The 19,339-nt window shown below is 46.4% G+C and overlaps 1 protein-coding gene across 1 annotated transcript in view; it reads left to right on the top strand.

Annotated features, from left to right (window-relative positions):
• Positions 1 to 19,339, top strand: part of galnt9 (polypeptide N-acetylgalactosaminyltransferase 9) — a gene marked incomplete at both ends in the record, with an annotated part of 124,001 nt that overhangs the window by 83,092 nt on the left and 21,570 nt on the right. The gene's annotated exons all lie outside the window — the stretch shown is intronic.

Here is a 19,339-nt window from a genome sequence, read left to right as displayed (position 1 = left end):
CCAGGAGCAGCAGCAGCACTGAGGCCACTACCCCGTCCTGCTCTGAAGACACTATACCCACACACATCCACTATGAGTCCATCTCTCTCCCAGGCGGTGACGCCATCTCCCTGCATCATCACTTCTCCCATCTCCAGTCCAAAGCTCTGGCAGGCGACGCAGGGAGCAACAAGCACGTTTTCACGTCCCCCGCCGTGGGAGGAGCTCCGCTGGCCAGTGGTTTGGGTCCCGACAAGCTCTGCATGTCCACGCAGAGCCTCAGCGCCTTGCCCTCCTCCATGTTCCCACACTACGACTTGGTCCCGGGTCACATGCCCAGTCCGGTGCCTGTGCCCACCACCCCCGCAGCTGTTCCAGCAGAGCAGCTGTTCCAGCAGCAGCAGCCAGCCTCAGCTACCCGCCCCCCCACTCCCGGTGGGGTAGGATGACGTCACCATTCCTACGTTGACGTCGTCATTCCTACCATGATGTCATCGATCACTGATGATGTCACGATCCACCTGTGATCCACCTGTGTCTCCACCAAGTGTCTCAATCATGCCTCCCGATGGCCTCGCTGGTGATGTCATAACACATGTGATGTCATAACACAGATGATGTCATATTCAAGTCTATAAGGGCCTGCTCCTGCAGGCCTTGGCCAGTGATTGATAAATTCTCATCAAGGGTCATACCAATCATACCAATCATACCACCTGCAACCGTTCCCAAAACCTCGAACAGTGCAGCTCCAACCATCAAGTTCCACAACACCCCAGCTTCATCAACTACCCGCGAATAGGTCCACATGTCTTCCGACGACGACCCTGACACAAGCATGTTTACCAACCGTTTAACCATTTAAATTGAAAGTAGTCGGCCGAAAACAACGAGAGGGTTTGACAGCATTTATTTGACAACACGCACATTTAAACCTGCCGCCTTCCCCAAGTGGTACCCGGAAGTAAATTTGTTTACATGGTGACGTCACGGTGATTTGGTCTATAGAGGGTATGCACACCCACTGGAACACGCCCCCTCAATCAGGAACGAGTGTCAAAATGAGTGTCAAATTCCTCCCTGAGCAGCAGGTGTCAGTTATCTAGGCTGATTACTGCATTCAAGCTCAGTCTTGCTGTGACTCAGTGGGCGTGACCCCACAGTGACTTCTGCCTCTGTGACATCACATGCATACCCTCTATAGCTGTTTTGTTTTTTTTACAGTGAGACAGCAAAACAAACATTTATTATATGAAAATACTGTAGCATTTAGTCAAATAGTCATTTCAGGCTTTAACTGTAACAACCCTGATCCACATTACTGGTCAACCACAGAGTTCATCTAATGTTGCTTAAAGTGCCACTCTCCCAGTGAGAATGGCACTTTACAGTTCATGTAGGCTAAACTTTTCTTCCGATGGTAACTTCTCTCTGCTTGATGAAAAAAACGACAACTAACTGCGAACTCAAGATGAGTTACCCTTATTTCTAGCTATTTAATAACAGGTGGTGCTTCAAAACAGTTGGTCAGATGTTGCTCCTAGTTTGTTCTAAGAACATCTGTCTCACTCGTAAAGATATGAAACCTGGACACTTTTTAATACACTTGATTAACCTCACTAGCCATCTGGATCTGCAGCAAACTCATGCTACAGTACAAAGGACTCAGAGGAAGCGAGCAAACTCCAGATGGCTTGCTTTGTCAAAACTACCAGTTTATACCTTATACATTGTAGCATTTTAGCCTGGTAAACGTGATCTCACTGTTATATTACAGTAACTACGTATCTGGACTCCAATCCGTCCACAGATATTTCAGTGGGCGGGTGTCCTTGCCTTGACAGACAACTCCTTCAGCCAATCAGCGTTGCCAAATCCAGTCCAAATCTACTTGGAAGAATGCCGAAAACGTATTTTCTGCGGAGAAACTCCACTGGTACCTGTACATACTCTTGTTCTTGTTGAATTGTTATTGAGTCTAATTCTGCAATAACTGCACTTACGGCTGTGTTTACTCTACTAACATTAACGTTAGCGCTCGTTGCTTCGGGAGCCGCCATACTGTTTTGCCAGCGGCGTCCCTGATTGGTCCGTGCACTTTGTAATTTCTGAAAATCGCTGGGGGCGGGCTGGAGGCCAGACTGATCCACAGAGCGAAGCAGAATGTGATCAGATTGGTTTACCAGACTAGCATTATTGTACTTGGATTTATAGTTACAGTATGTGTATATCTATATGATTACATATTTGACTTATGAGATGTAGTGGATATTGTATAGGTATCTTTATCTTTATAGTGAGTTCCCAAAACCTCATTTCCCATTCGAGGCTCATTTTGCTTCTCTGGTATCAGTTTGTGGAACTGCCTCCCGCTGTCAATCGAAACCCTATCAAAGCTGTTTAAATAGAGAGGTAAGGCATTATGGGTGAGTTCGTAAATCCAATCTGATGCTCTACACTGAAATGAGAGTGCGGATGTACGGTACATTACAACAGTGCTCCCAATTTAACAACGGTCCAGTGTGTGCTCTGGCGCTCGGAGTGGATATTTATGAACGCACCCTATATTGGAACCAATAGAGAAGGGAGCATTATTAATACAGTTTAATGTGTGTCAAGAATCATAAAGGACTACAAGTGAACGTATGCTGTCCTCTATCCTCAAATATACATGACTTTTCCTGTATTTGTTGTATCAATCAAATCAAATCAAATTGAATATACACACAGTTCAGATGGTAAAATACATTCTGGATTCCACGACAAACAACCTGCCGTGTTTTGTGTGGACTCCTAGTGGCTGCAGCCCTCCACAGCAGAGGGAGGGAGTCACCTTGGGAAGGGCAGGAGCGTCGTTACGAGGCGCCATTAAGCCTCGGCCATCTGTGGCCAGCGGCCATTCTGGCAGCTGCAGACTCACCGCCGTGCCCGCCGTGTCCATCAAGCAGCAAATGACGGAGGCCACTGATCATATGCCAGTTCTTTCCCCAAAACAAAGCGGGTCATTCCGAAGCATTCCGTACCAATAGGCCGCTGAGAGATTCCGCCATTCGCGGTTGATCAAAACGGCAAAGACAACTGCTGAGAATTATTGGACAAATGCCATCATGAGGAATGCTGAGGTCATTCTCCCAGGAAATCTCTTGGATTACAGTACATCATGTATATGTAGTGCATCATGTATTGACTTCTTGATATGTAACTCTCATGTGACTTTCCTCTGCTGGCCACCGAGTGTCCTCCTCCCCCCCGGCACGCGAACGATTAACTCTCTCAGAATACTGTGACATGGGAGGAGCCATCTGCTCCTCATCAATACGCCCTGTGTAAAGGTAACAATAGAGGAGAGCATCAGCTGTTGATCAAGCATTTGTCTTTTTCAACGCCTGCATTATTTAGTGGCTGGGTCAATCTGTTGGCCTTTAATGGACTGAGAGTTACTTACTCCATGGTTCATTATTGTATGTTGCAGCCCGCGTCCGTCCCGATGGGGGAGGATAGATGCGAGTAAAAAATGATCAGGTTATTGTTTCAATTGAATTACTGCAGCTATTGTTTGGGTTTTTACTGGATGCGGCTCTGCATAATCTGATGCGTCGGCGTGGCGTTCAACAGAGCAACATTTAAAAACATGCTCACCGTTTGCATTTCTGCATCCGTAAGATAATTCACCTGGAGTTACTCCGTCTTGTTATTTTAGGTGGAGCTGGATCAGTCAGTTCATGGCTGGAAAGGCACAGTGAACGTCTCCCGCTTGAACGTGACATTTAGCCTGTTCCTTGGCCCGCAACTGCGTTTTTTGAAGAATGGCTCCGAGAGGAGCTGCTCCGGCCGGCGTTCAGGGCCAGGGGGACAAGTAATTAGACAGATCTTTGTCACAGTGCACCTATTATTCATGTGTATCATAAACGTCATTAAAGACCTCTTTCAAGAGTGACTGCAGTTACTCCCTCCTTCCTTTAAGCACATTTTGACAAGGTGGTTAACATAATTTAAGATGGATTAGGTAGTTAAGGTAATTTAAGATGGACTGTGCGTTTCACATCGTCTTGCTACTCTCAGGGCTCTCTCTTTCTCTCTCTCTCTCTCTCTCTCTCTCTCTGGGGAATCAGGAAGTATCACAAACTTTAAAAAGTACAGATCGGCTCATCCCACTCATGATCTAAGTACTAGCATAGATATTATATTACTATAGATGGGTCACTGCAGGCTCCGCCAATTCTAACAACTGGTAGCAGCAAGTCTCTTGAATGCAAATGGTCACGTGGTCACCTCTCCCCAAGTCTCGTTACTACGTTACTACCCCCACTTGTTTTCTTCTTCAAGCAGGCTTTAAGCGGGGTTAGTAGCAAGCTAACTTGAAATAGAGATCATGAGTTCCCAAACTCCACACAAACCACACATATAAACACAAAGCTGCCCCTTTGTTAGCTCAATACAGTTGAAACTTAAGATATTCCATTAAAAAAATATTTTTTCTAGCCACAGATTTAGCTACTACATCAACGAACTTCACATTTAGCTTTAGCTAATCAGTCCCTGGCCGGCGGCCACTAACATAAGTTCCTGTTGCCAAATCTCGCGAGTGTGTTGTGAGATAGAGACAGGTCTTGAACAAGTTTTAATTTTCTCCTGATCTGTCTGGCTGAAAAATGCCATTTTAGTGTCAGAATATTCTGAAGATATGTGGCTTCGGAGAATGGGCTGAAAACCTCCTAAGTGGGCATGTCCGTGGGAAGCCATGGGCAAAACCCCCGTGGCAAAATGACAGGAAGTGAGTTGAAGTTGGGCCGTCTTGCTTGAAATCCCATCGTCTTTGGCACTAGTTCATTTGTTCACGTAATTGCCTCCGTCTGATGCCTCAGACTTAGTTGGCAGGAAGTTTGAGATGATCTGACAGGGCTGAAGCATTTGAAGAGCGCTGAGACGCGGCGATCGGGCCGCACCGCTGCCCCCTTTCAGCGGGCGTATCAAAGGGAAGAGGCAGCACGGGGACAGAACGAGCTTCTGACAGACAGGACCGTTAAAAGGGGCCCTGGCATCTGCATCTCGCCATCGACGCCCTCTGTCTTCTGGATGTATGAGAAGGAGAGGCAGACAAAGACAGCATGAAAGGCAGAGGCGGGCCCTAGGGAGCAGGCTAATATCCAGGCTGGCGATGGAGGAGCCTTCAGTTCCCAAACACTTTGAAACATCACTCATCAGAGGAGGAGGCTTGAGAGGAAGAGGGGGGCAGAGGAGGAAGAGGGGGGTGGAGGAGCTTGACACGGCAATGTTTCAGTCCCAAATGATATGTCCAACAATGGGGTGCATAGAGATTTGACTGGCTGTTTCCCAACTGAAATGCGCCAGTCGGATTTTAAAGGCGCATTGAGGGTCAGAGGAAGTTCCCTGTGACATAGCACACAATCACCAGTGGGTTGATTGGGTTGTTCATCAATACCAGTGACTCAACTATGACCAGGTGCAACTATGATATTACAGTAGGTCCCTACACAATCACACACACACATTTTCTATTTTCTACCTCCTACATGAAACACACAGTTTCATATAGGAATTATTTCCTTTTGCAATCTCATGTAGGAACTAGCTAGCGGCTGGCAGGTGTAGTTCGGTCAAAAGAAAATAGTTCCTACATGAAACTGCTCATAACAAGGTCTGTGGGTTATCTTGAGTAAAGGGGTCATGATTTCTGGAAAGAGACATTGCTGTTGAGTTTATCAAATGTATTTCTTTGGCACTTTGAGCACCACAAGCCGAGTGTCATCCAGTTCTATTATTGGAGAGAAGGCAGAAACTCTGCGGCTGATATCTCCAAAACTCAGGCAACTAACACAGAAAGATATAGATGGATAAATAGCACTACAGGTGAGAGGGATTATATGTATTTTGGATTTTAGGGTGAGCTGTTCCTTTAATGCCCCTTTCAATTGTGAAATAAAAGCTTTTCACTTTTAAGCATAAATCAATCAATCACGCCCTGAAGAACAACAAAATGATGTTCCTACAAAATGACTGCTGGCACGAGAGTGAAATGGCATTGTGGGGATGGGTTGACGAAATAGTTATGTTTTTGATAAAACTGTGTTGAGTGATGAATTCCAGCTATTAAAATGGAAACTGTGTGTTTTCAAAGCCCTTCACATTATAACTAGACATACTGTATTGCGCGCTTCGTGCGCTCATTTCTAGCATGCCTTGCACGTTTCGCGTAGTTACCTCTCTGTTAGCTCATGTTGCTATTCCAACAGCGTAGGCGATGGACTTACTAAGTTATTAACCATGTGATGTTCACAGTTGGACCTGCTAGCACAGATGCTAACAGAATGGGAAATGAGAGTTTATGTGAATGCACAGACAGTACAGACAGTAACACCGAGGCTGCTGCTAGAGAGGTCGTCTCCAAGCCTTTTACGATTGCCTTGTCTGTGCTTAAAATAATCTTGTATGATTGTGTTATCAAAGTGTCAGGACTTGAACAGCTTGAGACCCGACAGGGAACTCAAATTGAACCTTCACAAGTCACCCTGTGTTGCCAAAAATCAAAAGACACTGGCTTGATACTTGTCTTTGTTTCCTGAAACTAAAAGCGGGGAAAAAATGGACGTGAGGAGTTATGAACATGCTCTTCAGGATGCTCTGTGCTCCTAATCAGCATTCCCTGACATTTCTTTGAAACGGACGAGTCTTTCTGGGATATTACCCCGCAGAGACGTCCCTCGGGTATTGAGATTCTAGAGGGCCGAGCATTTCAATTAAAAACAGGGAAGTGTAGATAGAACGCCCCAGACACAACCGAGCGCACACGACTCATTATCTCACATGGCTAGAAGAAGCGTGGGGTGGCTTTCTTCTCGGTTAATGGTGAATATTTCGATGTGAACTCTATCTGCGCCCTGTGACACCGCTCTGCTGAAAGATCCACCTGGCTTCATTTAGAGATACGAGTACGACCTTCCAATTCATTTGTCATCCACTGGTATCATTGATTGTGTTACAGTGACATTATACAGCTTTTTGAAGCCTGGTACGAACACTGCCAGGGTTAGGGGTTGTTGTCACCGGGGGCCATCGATATTAAAATGCATGTCCTACAAGCTAAAGGTGTCAGTCAAATGGCTGCTGTCATGAAAGAAGTTGTAATTCTGTTGTTGTTTTTTTGCCCACTCTAAATGCATGACAGTAGTTTAAAAATGCATCCATTCAGAAATAAGGATAGGATACTAGCCTTTATTAATCCCACAAGTGGGAAATTCACTCGTTACAGCAGCTCAGACAAATAGAAGATTGACACAAAAGAACTCGAAAATTTGGAAATGTGGGCTCTGTTTGTTCTCTGTTCTCTGTTTCAATTTTTGTCCCATTGATCACACACACACACACACACACACACACACACAAGGAGGCCTTGTGACAGCACAGATGATGTCATCAGTGATGTCATAAGGGGGCACACATGCGCGCGCACACACACACACACACCCGCTCACATGTAAACTTAAGGGCAATAACATTTTGTGAGCAACACACACACACACACACACACACACACACCCTCGCGTGTGCCAATAGGGCAGGCGAGGCCACGCAGCAGCCGAGCTGCGGGCGAAGCCATGCAGCGGCCGAGCTGCGTATGCGAGCTGCAGGGCGAGCTAGCGAGCTACATTATGTTGTGCTATTGCGTATTAAAAAGTCTACCTGCCGTAGGGACATAGGACCTGCTGTAGCGCTCCTTCTTACCTTCTTGCGAAGGTGTATCAGTGTGTCAGTGAAGGAGCTTGTCTCATGCAGGGGGTGAGAGGAGTTGCTCATGATTGCCGTCAGCTTGGCTAACATCCTCCTCTCACCCACCAATGAGGCAATTTTTTCTAAATGTGCTGAGAAAAGGGAGAGATATGGCATGTACTATCTGCCCTGAGTGCTGAGGCATCCCTGTAGCCACTGCAGCTTGAACACTTTCCAATAGTGAGTCAGAAAATAGTGTTGAGGAAAGTGTAATTTACCAAACTACTAACCTCACGATGATAGAGATTAAATAACATTTCAGCTACACTTTCAACCACTACTCCAAACGATGTCTATGCATAGATTTCATTCTAATAGTGCAAATTTAAACAAGGGCACTTTAGTCCAGAGTGGTTACTTGGCTGAGAATGTGGATCCAGAAATGAATGGAAAATGCTGGGAGGAGGAATGTATCTTCCATAGCTCGACAGGCTAGACATTTGCATTGATTTGTTTATGTGTCAAGCACCGCGCCTCCAAAATGTCAATGACCTGATTCCTATAGTAAGGAGGAACCGTTAGCTCAGCCAATGATTTTCACAACAGTGGGGCAAATGTCACACTTGTGTGGGTGTGCACTGTGCACATGCTCATGCAGAATAGGCGCATTGGTAACCTTATTAAAAAAAAAAGAAAGAAAAGATACATAGTGTAGCATGGGATTCTCAAGAGGGCCACAATGAAAACACGCATTTGAGTTTTATTGGCTCCTATAATGATGGCCTCGCCCCTCAACCGCTACGTGGGCTCAAAAGTCGCTCATCCCGATCGCGACTCTGGTGGAACGAACGCCCCCCTTCCCTCCCGCCCCATCTTCGGTCAGGAGGGCCGAATCACTGCCCATCCTTGGGCGGAGACTAAAAACGCATCTTTTCAGGCTCCACCTGGGCCAATCTTGAACTAACATCTTTCTCCCTCATCTTAGGGGCGGGGGAAACAAACACTAATGTTACTTATTCCATCTCAAACGACTTTCTACACGTGCTACTCTATTCCTTCACAAAGTCTTGGCTGTCATAGACTGTGTTAAAATGTGATATTGTAAGTCTCTTTGGATAAAAGTGTCTGCTAAATGATGTAATGTAATGATAGGCTCCAGGGGCCGGTTGCACCAACTGGTCTTAACTATGCCTGGTCGTAACTCCTACGTCGGTCTTAGTTAAGACCATGGACTTACGCCTGTTGCACCAACACGGCTTACTCTGGTCTTAACTACGCTGGTCATAGCAATGCGCGTTCATGTGAATTGTCGGGGAATGCCCTCTGATTGGCCCACATGTGCCTCGCGCCGTCACCCACTACTGTATGTGCGTCACTACACCCTCCCTCCTCCCACCCCCCTCCTCCTGTGGAAGCCCCGGGGGAAAATGGCGGCGCCCATTAGTATCAGGCAGTCTGAATGAAATTGAATGTAACGTTCCCAATTCTATGTATTAAATTCTAAAAGAATTAACGCCAACATTTGGGAAGGCTAAGCCACACAAGTAGTTAGTTATAATCTAACGTCGTGCTTTCAAAGACGGCGAACTGGCGATGTTACGACGATGACGGTCAAAAAGGTCTCCGCGGAGATCTCTGTTACAGGCAGGCTCTACGCCTCCTCCTGACGAGGCGTAGGAGTTACGCCTGGTCTTAGTGAAAATAAGGCTTAAGTCGTCTTGGTGCAACCGGCGTAGCTGTAGGTCGTAAAGTTACGACCAACTTAGCTTAAGACCAGTGTAAGACCAGTTGGTGCAACCGGCCCCAGAGCTTTTCCCCGATTGAAATCAACCGAAAGAGAAATATGTCCTGGCAGAAGGAGCCTTGGGACAGACCTTTAGCTGATATGTGATTCTGAAGGGGGCAGAATGCTAGAACGTCTTCAACGTGTCAGTCCTTCTGAGTAACATCGCTTCAGATCATTTGGCCTTCGCTGGCCTTCTAAATTACAACGCCACCTGTGCTGAGAGGGACCTGACACCTATTGGTGGCTGTTTGCGGTCACGCCAAGTCCCTCTCACTTCAGTCATGCATGCAGAATAGTGGGGAAAAGTGGAGAAGAACTCTGGTTGACCCCCCCAGGCTACTGCCACAGTCATTTGGCAAACGTGCGGCTTCGGTTGTGTTGCTGCAGGATAATTTTCCACCCTGTCTGTCAAATCAGTCAACTGTCTATCAAGATTTTCATCACGTCAATCTGGCTTCCAAGATGCTCTCCAGCTCCTTCTCCGCTGCCATATTTTCCATCTGACCACCGACTGAAGAAAGGCCCGGATAGAAAATATCGCCCCTGTACTTAAAGCAAATGTGCCATTAGTGGGGTTGAAAAGCAGAAAACAATATTGAAAAGAATATTTTCAGTTTGATGTGGGGGGGCCAAGTGTTGTGTCTGGTCAGGAGAACCACAATTCCTACCAGCACCCCTCATTTTAAAGGAGAATTATGGGCTCAAATGGATGTCAAGTATTCTTTGAATGCATAGTCAGGTTCGTAAATATCTTTGCAGCTTATTATAGTTGCATCAACATTTGCGAATGTGTGAAAAATCAATGTGTGTGCAAATCAATTAATGTATTTGTCCAATTAATGCATTTCTTCCTGTGGGTGTCAGGTGATCAGATGCAGTAAGCAGAGTGTAACATGCAGCAGCACTGATATGAGAATGCTATGAAAACACATGAGCATAAAACAAGAGGCTGTGACAAAACCAAATCAATGGTTCATGTTTACTGTGATGCATTCTGTCTTCAAGTCTGTGGAAGTTGTTTTTTCATACTGTACAAGAATTAATGGTATTATTTCATTAAAAAACATGATATACACTCATACAGAAGTTTTCCCTCTAAATCAGTGATACTCAAGCCGAGGCTCTAGAGCAGTGATCCTCACTATTTCTTCGATGAGAGCCGCACTGGCATTCATTCATTCATTCATTCACACACACACACACACACACACACACACACACACACACACACACACACACACACACACACATATACAGTATATACCAGTTTCCCCTAGAAAATCTTTCAGGCCTGGAGGGATTTCGAAACGTACCCCGACCGCAACAGTGGGGGCCGTCACTGGCGACGCTGAAGTTTAGCTAACCTGTTCACATCTATGTTCGCAATGGCATTCCAAGTATCATCATACTATTATGGGATGCGATGCGAACAGTTGTATTATGGGATGTGCGTTTCCCAGGCAACGACACACGTTGACACGTTTTGGAACAGCGCTGCACACTGGCACAATACTCCTAAAAGCAAAATGCTGAATGATTTGGCATCTTCTATTACTGTCAACACCAGTATTGTTGTATTGTAATAATATGCCATAAAGGTTTATTGAAATTTTGGGGAGAGCAGGGAAAAAATAGCAGCGATAATGGCGCGCGCATCCGAGAGCTTGGTTGTCAGGGGTCGCACTTCGGAGATTCCAGGCCGACGTGCTGCACTCTCCGCTCGGCAACACGAAGGCAGCTGGCTGCCTGCGGGTCGCTGAGCTCCACTCCTCCCGTCAAAAGGCTCTTCCCGAGGGGAGCGCCACAACACACTGAATCCCACTCGATTTGGAGGCGGAACACGCCAGGATTGGCCAAAGCCCAATCCAGTCCCCAGAATTGTCAAATAAAATCATCGACATGATACTATGACCCGCCTCTCAACCTGTCATCTTAGACAATCTATGTTTTCAGTCTGAAACGGACTCATTATGCACGTGACGAACAGGTTCAGTTCGACTTTAAGTTAAGTTAGGTTAAGTTAATTAAGTACATATGGGGGGCCACTCTGCACCCTATCACGGGCTGCATCTGGCCCCCGGGTCGCAAGTTGAGTATCACTGCCGTATAGCATATCTCAATACTGTATGAAATTAGGATGGCTGGTGTAGGGAAGAGATGGGATAGGAGCAATAGAGAGATGCCGACGAGAATACTCATCTGGAGGAAGCACTCGAGACAAACAGCAGAAGCATGCTATCTCATTTGTAGATGGCTATCAGATGGCTGGTAGATTTCAGAGATGTTTCTCCTTAATGACCCATTAGAGACTTAGAATAGAATGAGAGCATATTAAAAGACGTGAGGGGGGAAAGAGACATGGCTAAGTGAGAAGCATGATGTACCAGAGTGAGAGTGATTTGTTTCCCAAGAGCAGATTTCAGTGTTAGGAAATGGTCAAAATCTCATATTTCTGGCACAAGTCAATGAGAGGAAGAGGAGACCTGTTTACTGCTGTTAATAGCTCTTTATGCTTTTTATGGCTGCTGTTTCCTGTAGCCCTGTGCAGCTTATCGCACATATGGTCCGGCTCCAATTAACTAACCGCCTGTACAGAGACAATTCAATTAAATTAGCAATTACATTATCACTACATCAAAGTGCTCCTCATTAAGTGCTTCTTCTTAATGATGTAGTCTGATTTTTTTTATGAAGGGTCAATGCCAAATGGACTTGACCCAAAAAGTACTCCCAAGGACCTGCAAAGCAGGGTGTCACAAGGGTGAAGTAGAAGATTAAAAAATATTATTATTAGATGGTATTTCAATTTTATGATATTTATAGGTGCACACATGGAGAAAAATAAGCAAGGGATGAACACAGACTATTATATATTATTTGTGTACTGTGACTAAATGTTTTTCCGGGCTGTCTCTGGTGATTTCACGGAGGCTTTTGGTATTTTCTATATAGAATCCTCCTACACTCCCATTCAGTGCTGCCTGAGGAGGAGCTTTGAGCTTGAAACTCGTTGTATAGCAGCACAAGCCTTCTCGGTTCCTCCCTTGCACTTTTGTTCATTTGTGCGCTTATATGGATTTGTATTCAAGGTACTTCATATCTGCATGTTTATTTACCTTGGAAGACCTTTCCCCATTCTGTGTGTGTGTGTGTGTGTGTGTGTGTGTGTGTGTGTGTTCAAGATTCAAGATTCAAGATTTTTATTGTCACTCCATGGTACAAGTATCACGTGTGAAATTCTTGTGCTGTGGACTCCATTTACGACATAGTACAAATAGGCAACAAGCAATGAGCAATAGGCAATAAGAAATAGGCATCAATAAGCAATACTAAGCAGCAATAGGCAATGAGGCAGAATAGCGATAAGACAAGTCAGTGGCATATTCATTGCACATAGGTGCACATGTTATGTGCATACGTTAGACATGTTCGGACATTTTAATTCGACGTATTTGACATACAGTGCAAATAGCATGTACCTTATTAAACATACAATTAAACATTAGGCATTGTGCATACGTTAGACGTGTTCAGACATTTTAAATTCGACGTAATTGACATACAGGTGCAAATAGCATGTACCTTGTTAGACATACCATTAAACATTAGGCATACATAATGGTAGCAGCTGCAGTACGGTACGGTACGACTACTACACTATTTGTGTATGTTAAGGAGTCTCGTGGCCTGCGGGAAGAAACTGTTCCTCAAGCGATTTGTGCGTGCTTTTGGAACCCTGTATCTCCTCCCTGAGGGTAGCAGGGAGAACAGGCTGTTGTGGGGATGGTTTGTGTCTTTGATGATCTTCAGGGACCTCCTGAGGCACCGCTGGTTATACAGTTCGTGCAGTTCTGGCAACTCGTCTCCTGTTACGTGCTGGGCCGCGCGCCTCACCCTCCGTAGCGCCCTGCGGTCCATGGTGGTACAGTTCCCGTACCAGGCGGTGAAGCAGCCAGTCAGCAGGCTTTCAATGGTGCCTCTGTAGAAGTCCCTGAGGATTTCTTTCCTTAGCCCAAACTTCTTCAGGCGCCTGAGTCCGTGTATTCGCTGTTGGGCCTTTTTGACAACAGTGGCGGTGTGGCCGGCCCAGGTCAGGTCCTGGTGGATGTTGACTCCCAGGTACTTGAAGCTGTCCACCCTTTCCACCACTGTGCCGTTGATGGTGATTGTGTGTGTGTGTGTGTGTGTGTGTGTGTGTGTGTGTGTGTGTGTGTGTGTGTGCGTGCGTGCGTGTGTGTGTTTTCATATGGATTCTCATAATATCACAGTACAGCACCCTCTGTTGAAACACTGTATCCCCCAGTAGTGACTTTGTTTACAGTAGTGTTTTATTGGTTTCTTTCTGAGATTGATTGTCTATCAATTAATGTACATATGTGTTAGCATGTGTTTTGAGACTTATTAAGATGTGTTTACATGTGTAATATTTATCAAATATTACAGACCTGCATTGTGAGTTCCAGTGGGCACAACCCATTTCACAAGGCTTATATTCCATTATGCAAGTGTTTAAGAACATAAGTGTATATATGTGAAGAACATCTATGACCTTGCACAATGCTTTACTGTAGGCTACTTCAGTATTATATAAGCATCTTGCTTCCAGCGATAAATGTTACTCCGCCGTATCAATGGCAGGTTTAATTAATATGGACCAAACACATCACAACATTACTAGCCAGCCTGGATGATCGCACACAGATCAGTGATTTACCACACACTACTAGCCAGCCTGGATGATCGCACACAGAGCAGTGATTTACCACACACTACTAGCCAGCCTGGATGATCGCACACAGAGCAGTGATTTACCACACACTACTAGCCAGCCTGGATGATCGCACACAGAGCAGTGATTTACCACACACTAGCCAGCCTGGATGATCGCACACAGAGCAGTGCTTTACCACACACTACTAGCCAGCCTGGATGATCGCACACAGAGCAGTGATTTACCACACACTACTAGCCAGCCTGGATGATCGCACACAGAGCAGTGATTTACCACACACTACTAGCCAGCCTGGATGATCGCACACAGATTAGTGATTTACCACACACTACTAGCCAGCCTGGATGATCGCACACAGATCAGTGATTTACCACACACTACTAGCCAGCCTGGATGATCGCACACAGATTAGTGATTTACCACACACTACTAGCCAGCCTGGATGATCGCACACAGATTAGTGATTTACCACACACTACTAGCCAGCCTGGATGATCGCACACAGATTAGTGATTTACCACACACTACTAGCCAGCCTGGATGATTGCACACAGATCAGTGATTTACCACACACTACTAGCCAGCCTGGATGATCGCACACAGATTAGTGATTTACCACACACTACTAGCCAGCCTGGATGATTGCACACAGATCAGTGATTTACCACACACTACTAGCCAGCCTGGATGATCGCACACAGATTAGTGATTTACCACACACTACTAGCCAGCCTGGATGATCGCACACAGATTAGTGATTTACCACACACTACTAGCCAGCCTGGATGATCGCACACAGAGCAGTGATTTACCACACACTACTAGCCAGCCTGGATGATCGCACACAGATTAGTGATTTACCACACACTACTAGCCAGCCTGGATGATCGCACACAGATTAGTGATTTACCACACACTACTAGCCAGCCTGGATGATCGCACACAGATTAGTGATTTACCACACACTACTAGCCAGCCTGGATGATCGCACACAGATTAGTGATTTACCACACACTACTAGCCAGCCTGGATGATCGCACACAGAGCAGTGATTTACCACACACTACTAGCCAGCCTGGATGATCGCACACAGATTAGTGATTTACCACACACTACTAGCCAGCCTGGATGATCGCACACAGATTAGTGATTTACCACACACTACTAGCCAGCCTGGATGATCGCACACAGATTAGTGATTTACCACACACTACTAGCCAGCCTGGATGATCGCACACAGATTAGTGATTTACCACACACTACTAGCCAGCCTGGATGATCGCACACAGATTAGTGATTTACCACACACTACTAGCCAGCCTGGATGATCGCACACAGAGCAGTGATTTACCACACACTACTAGCCAGCCTGGATGATCGCACACAGATTAGTGATTTACCACACACTACTAGCCAGCCTGGATGATCGCACACAGATTAGTGATTTACCACACACTACTAGCCAGCCTGGATGATCGCACACAGATTAGTGATTTACCACACACAAGGACACGAGGCAAAGAGCAATTCAGCGGCAAAGCTGCTCTCAGCGTGGCGGCAATGTGTCTTCCAGCCTGAACGCAAGGGCAAGTAGCATTATGATGATTTATGTGTCCAGGGGCGAAAATAAAAATCTGGCATTTGGTCTGATTTGTTTTGCTAATGCTTTGGCTGAAGCCCGAGTTCTGAAGATACAGGAAGGGGGACCGAGCGATAAGAAACCCTGGAATCTGACACACACCATTGAGCCAGCAGTCTGCTGAGCGCCACCTGTTTTCCCTCCCAATTATCGGAACTAGGACTCTCTCATGCGTGGGAAAAGGTCAGATCAGGGCGTCCGGGTAGTGCAGCGGTAGATTTCCCTGCTTACCAACACGGGGGCCACAGGTTTGAGCCCCTGTGTTACCTCTGGCTTGGTCGGGCATCCAATGTCAGTCATACAGGCACAACTGGCCATGGGAAGCCGGATTGGGGATATGTGTCCTGGTCCAATGATCTAGCCATTTATTCAGGATCTCCTTGTACCAGTACAGCTGGCAATTGTAATTAACACAATGACGAGCCACACCGGCTATTACACGGTCACAGCACAGCAAGCTCAGACAGACAGCTAAAACCATCTGATGTCCAGCTAAATGGGGGAAGAGGAAGAGTTAAACTAGGTGTAAAATTGAACCTCCTAGCCGAGGTCCAGCTCTCTGAGCACTAGGTCAAGTGTTTTGTCAGCTGTCTGGCTGATGCATGTGGCCACAACAACATGTCCAAACACGTCGTGTCAAAGCATCGCGCGCTGCTTGGCTAGTCACCAGCGGGGGTCTTGTTTCAGAGGCAGTGGTGTCTGTCAGTGTCGCTGCCACCACAGTGAGAACTAGCTTAGTGCTATTTTCAAGCTTGCCCTACCGACATAACAGATCAATTGTATATTAAAAAAAAAAAAAAAAATACATACATACAACATCTAGCCTATATAGAATGATGAAAACTTCACACAAATGACAAAAATTAAAAATAAGACCCACCCAAGGCAACCTACTTAGTGTATGTCTCTCCACACTTATTTCAAGTCAAACCGCCACTATAATAGATGTGCACGATGAAGATCTAAGGTCATTTTGCCTTTATTCAGATTAGTCTCGCTGGCCAGCCTCCTCTCCCTTCCGTCCGAGGAGTCTGGTGCCACAGGTCTCCATAGTGGGATTGCGATGGGCGGTGCTTAGCGGCAGTGCCCTTGGAAAATAGTTTCAAACAATCCAACTTGCCGTTTTCAGCATGTAGCAACGAGCTAGCGTGTAGGTTTCTGCCGTTAGCTGTTTTCACTGAGGCGGCAGGGCACTATTTACAGCGACACACAGGGAGGAGGGAGCGGAAGCCGCTCTGATTGACACGGTCGGAGCCAATGACGAGTTTGTAATACGCCGGGAGCGGACATCCGGCTGCCACCGAAACAGTCGCTCCAATGGGAGAGCAGAGTAGAGCAGGGGAGGGTTTATCCCAGTTATGGAGACCTGCGGCGCCAGACTCCTCGGACGGAAGGGAGAGGAGGCTGGCCAGCGAGACTAATTCAGATAGGACAGGAGGCAGACAGGAAAGGTGGGGAGAGAGAGAGAGGGGATGACATGCGGCAAAGGACCACGGGTCAGATTCGAACCCGCGTTGGCCATGCAAAGGACCGAGCCTCCGTCATACGTGTGCTTTGATTTGATTGTAAATTTGAGTAAGGACATACACTGTATACCAATGACCGTTTCTCACTGCATTTCAATTAACTCAAAGCAGCTGCTCACTTGGTCTGTCAATACGAGCCAAGTAGCCGCAGGCTGCAGCTACAGCTACTGTCCCGCATTGAGACGTTTTTACAGTAGCTGTTACAGTAGCTGTAACCACAGATACAGCTACTGTACCGTGTTGTGATGTTTTCACAGTAGCTGTAGCCACAGGTCGCAGCTACAGCTACTGTATTGAGACGTTTTGGGCCCGGTCTTGGCTTCTCTCCCTGCTGAAGGCCTGCAGTGGCTTCCGCTGGAATCAAAGCAACCCTTAGACAACCTCTCCACCTCAGCTGTTCACATTAAATTAACTGATTGAACGTAGGAAAATAAACTGTGTTCAAACAGAGGCCGGCGGCAAAGACCGAGGAGGTCTTGAAAATAGGCTGATTTGTCATTTCTCCATTTTGGTTCTTGAAGTGGAGAGAGACTTGAAGGAGGAATTTCCGCACTGATTGGTCGATTGACGGCCAATCACGATGCTGGAAAACTTTGCCCCCCCCCCCCCCCCCCCCAAAAAAAATAGGATGACCTACACCAAATCCAACGTGTAGAGAAGGTACAGATGCTAGATGTGAAGGAGTAAATAATGCTTCTTCTTCTCTTCATTACTGATGTAAATGCGTGGCTTCTGGCTTCTGAGTGCAGCCTAATGTGATGCAAATGAACTATAACCTACTTCACGAGCCCAGTTAGCTCTTAGCTTTCTGACCTTGTGGAAATAGCGGTTGAGAAAAGTATTGATCTTCAATTTGCTTTTAGTGGTGGGCAAGTTGGTAACTGCAATTACATGTATACACGCCTGCAATTATCCCAGAGTGCTCCCAATCCACATCCACAAGCACTCGCACACAGATATGCGCGCCGGCATTATGCACGCGCGCTATTGATTCTAAACGGCGAGGAAACCTGGATAAAGAAACCAGGGAAACAGCACATTACAAAGAGCTCATCATGGTACACAAAGCGGTTCAGCGGCATCAACAGGGACTTGAGGCTTTACCATTCGGTTGCTATTGCTGCGACGCTTACATAAGTGTATTTACTATGAAGGCAGCGCCGGGCAATGGGAGGCAGCAAAGCAGTTAAAGCCTGCTCTAAGTACTAATGGATTTCTTAGGCCCGGGTCGGCGCGGATCAGCGGCGCTGGAGATGAGCGTTCAGCCAGTCGATTGAGGCGACAAAGGTTAGGTCAGCCCAAAGGGAACTACTCAACGACTGATACAGTGGAGAGACAATGAAGGCTTCCAGGATAACAGAGGGCAACAGAGGACAAATGCCTCAGATGCCTTCATCATTACGGCGCAATTAAACGCACGCCCTCGTACATGCTTTGAGCACGACGGAAACATGTAAATGAGGATAATTGGGACTGGATAAATGTTTGATGATGTGGTGTCTCATTTCCATGAGCGCTGCTGCACACCTGGCCCATATGGCTGGAGGCTGCATCAAACACTGCGCCTGCCTGCATGACGCCCACAGGAACATCCGTTTCAACAGCCGCTCATTTGATTGGACTTTTTGCCGTCTCAACTAGTGTTCAGGTTTACATGATGACGCTCCTGGTGTTACTCTGCCATTCTTCTGCTCAGGTGATTAGATCAGGAACGTCCTCCTGGTGTTACTCTGCTCAGGTGATTAGATCAGGAACGTCCTCCTGGTGTTACTCTGCTCAGGTGATTAGATCAGGAACGTCCTCCTGGTGTTACTCTGCCAGTGTTCTGCTCAGGTTATCAGATCAGGAACAGATGAGGCTCCTGGTGTTACTCTGCTCAGGTTATCAGATCAGGAACAGATGAGGCTCCTGGTGTTACTCTGCTCAGGTGATTAGATCAGGAACAGATG

This window comes from Poromitra crassiceps, assembly GCF_964638095.1.
Source record: "Poromitra crassiceps genome assembly, chromosome: 10".
NCBI lineage: Eukaryota > Metazoa > Chordata > Actinopteri > Beryciformes > Melamphaidae > Poromitra > Poromitra crassiceps.
Note: the sequence above shows the minus strand (reverse complement) of the source record. Positions and strands in the feature narration are given on the sequence as shown.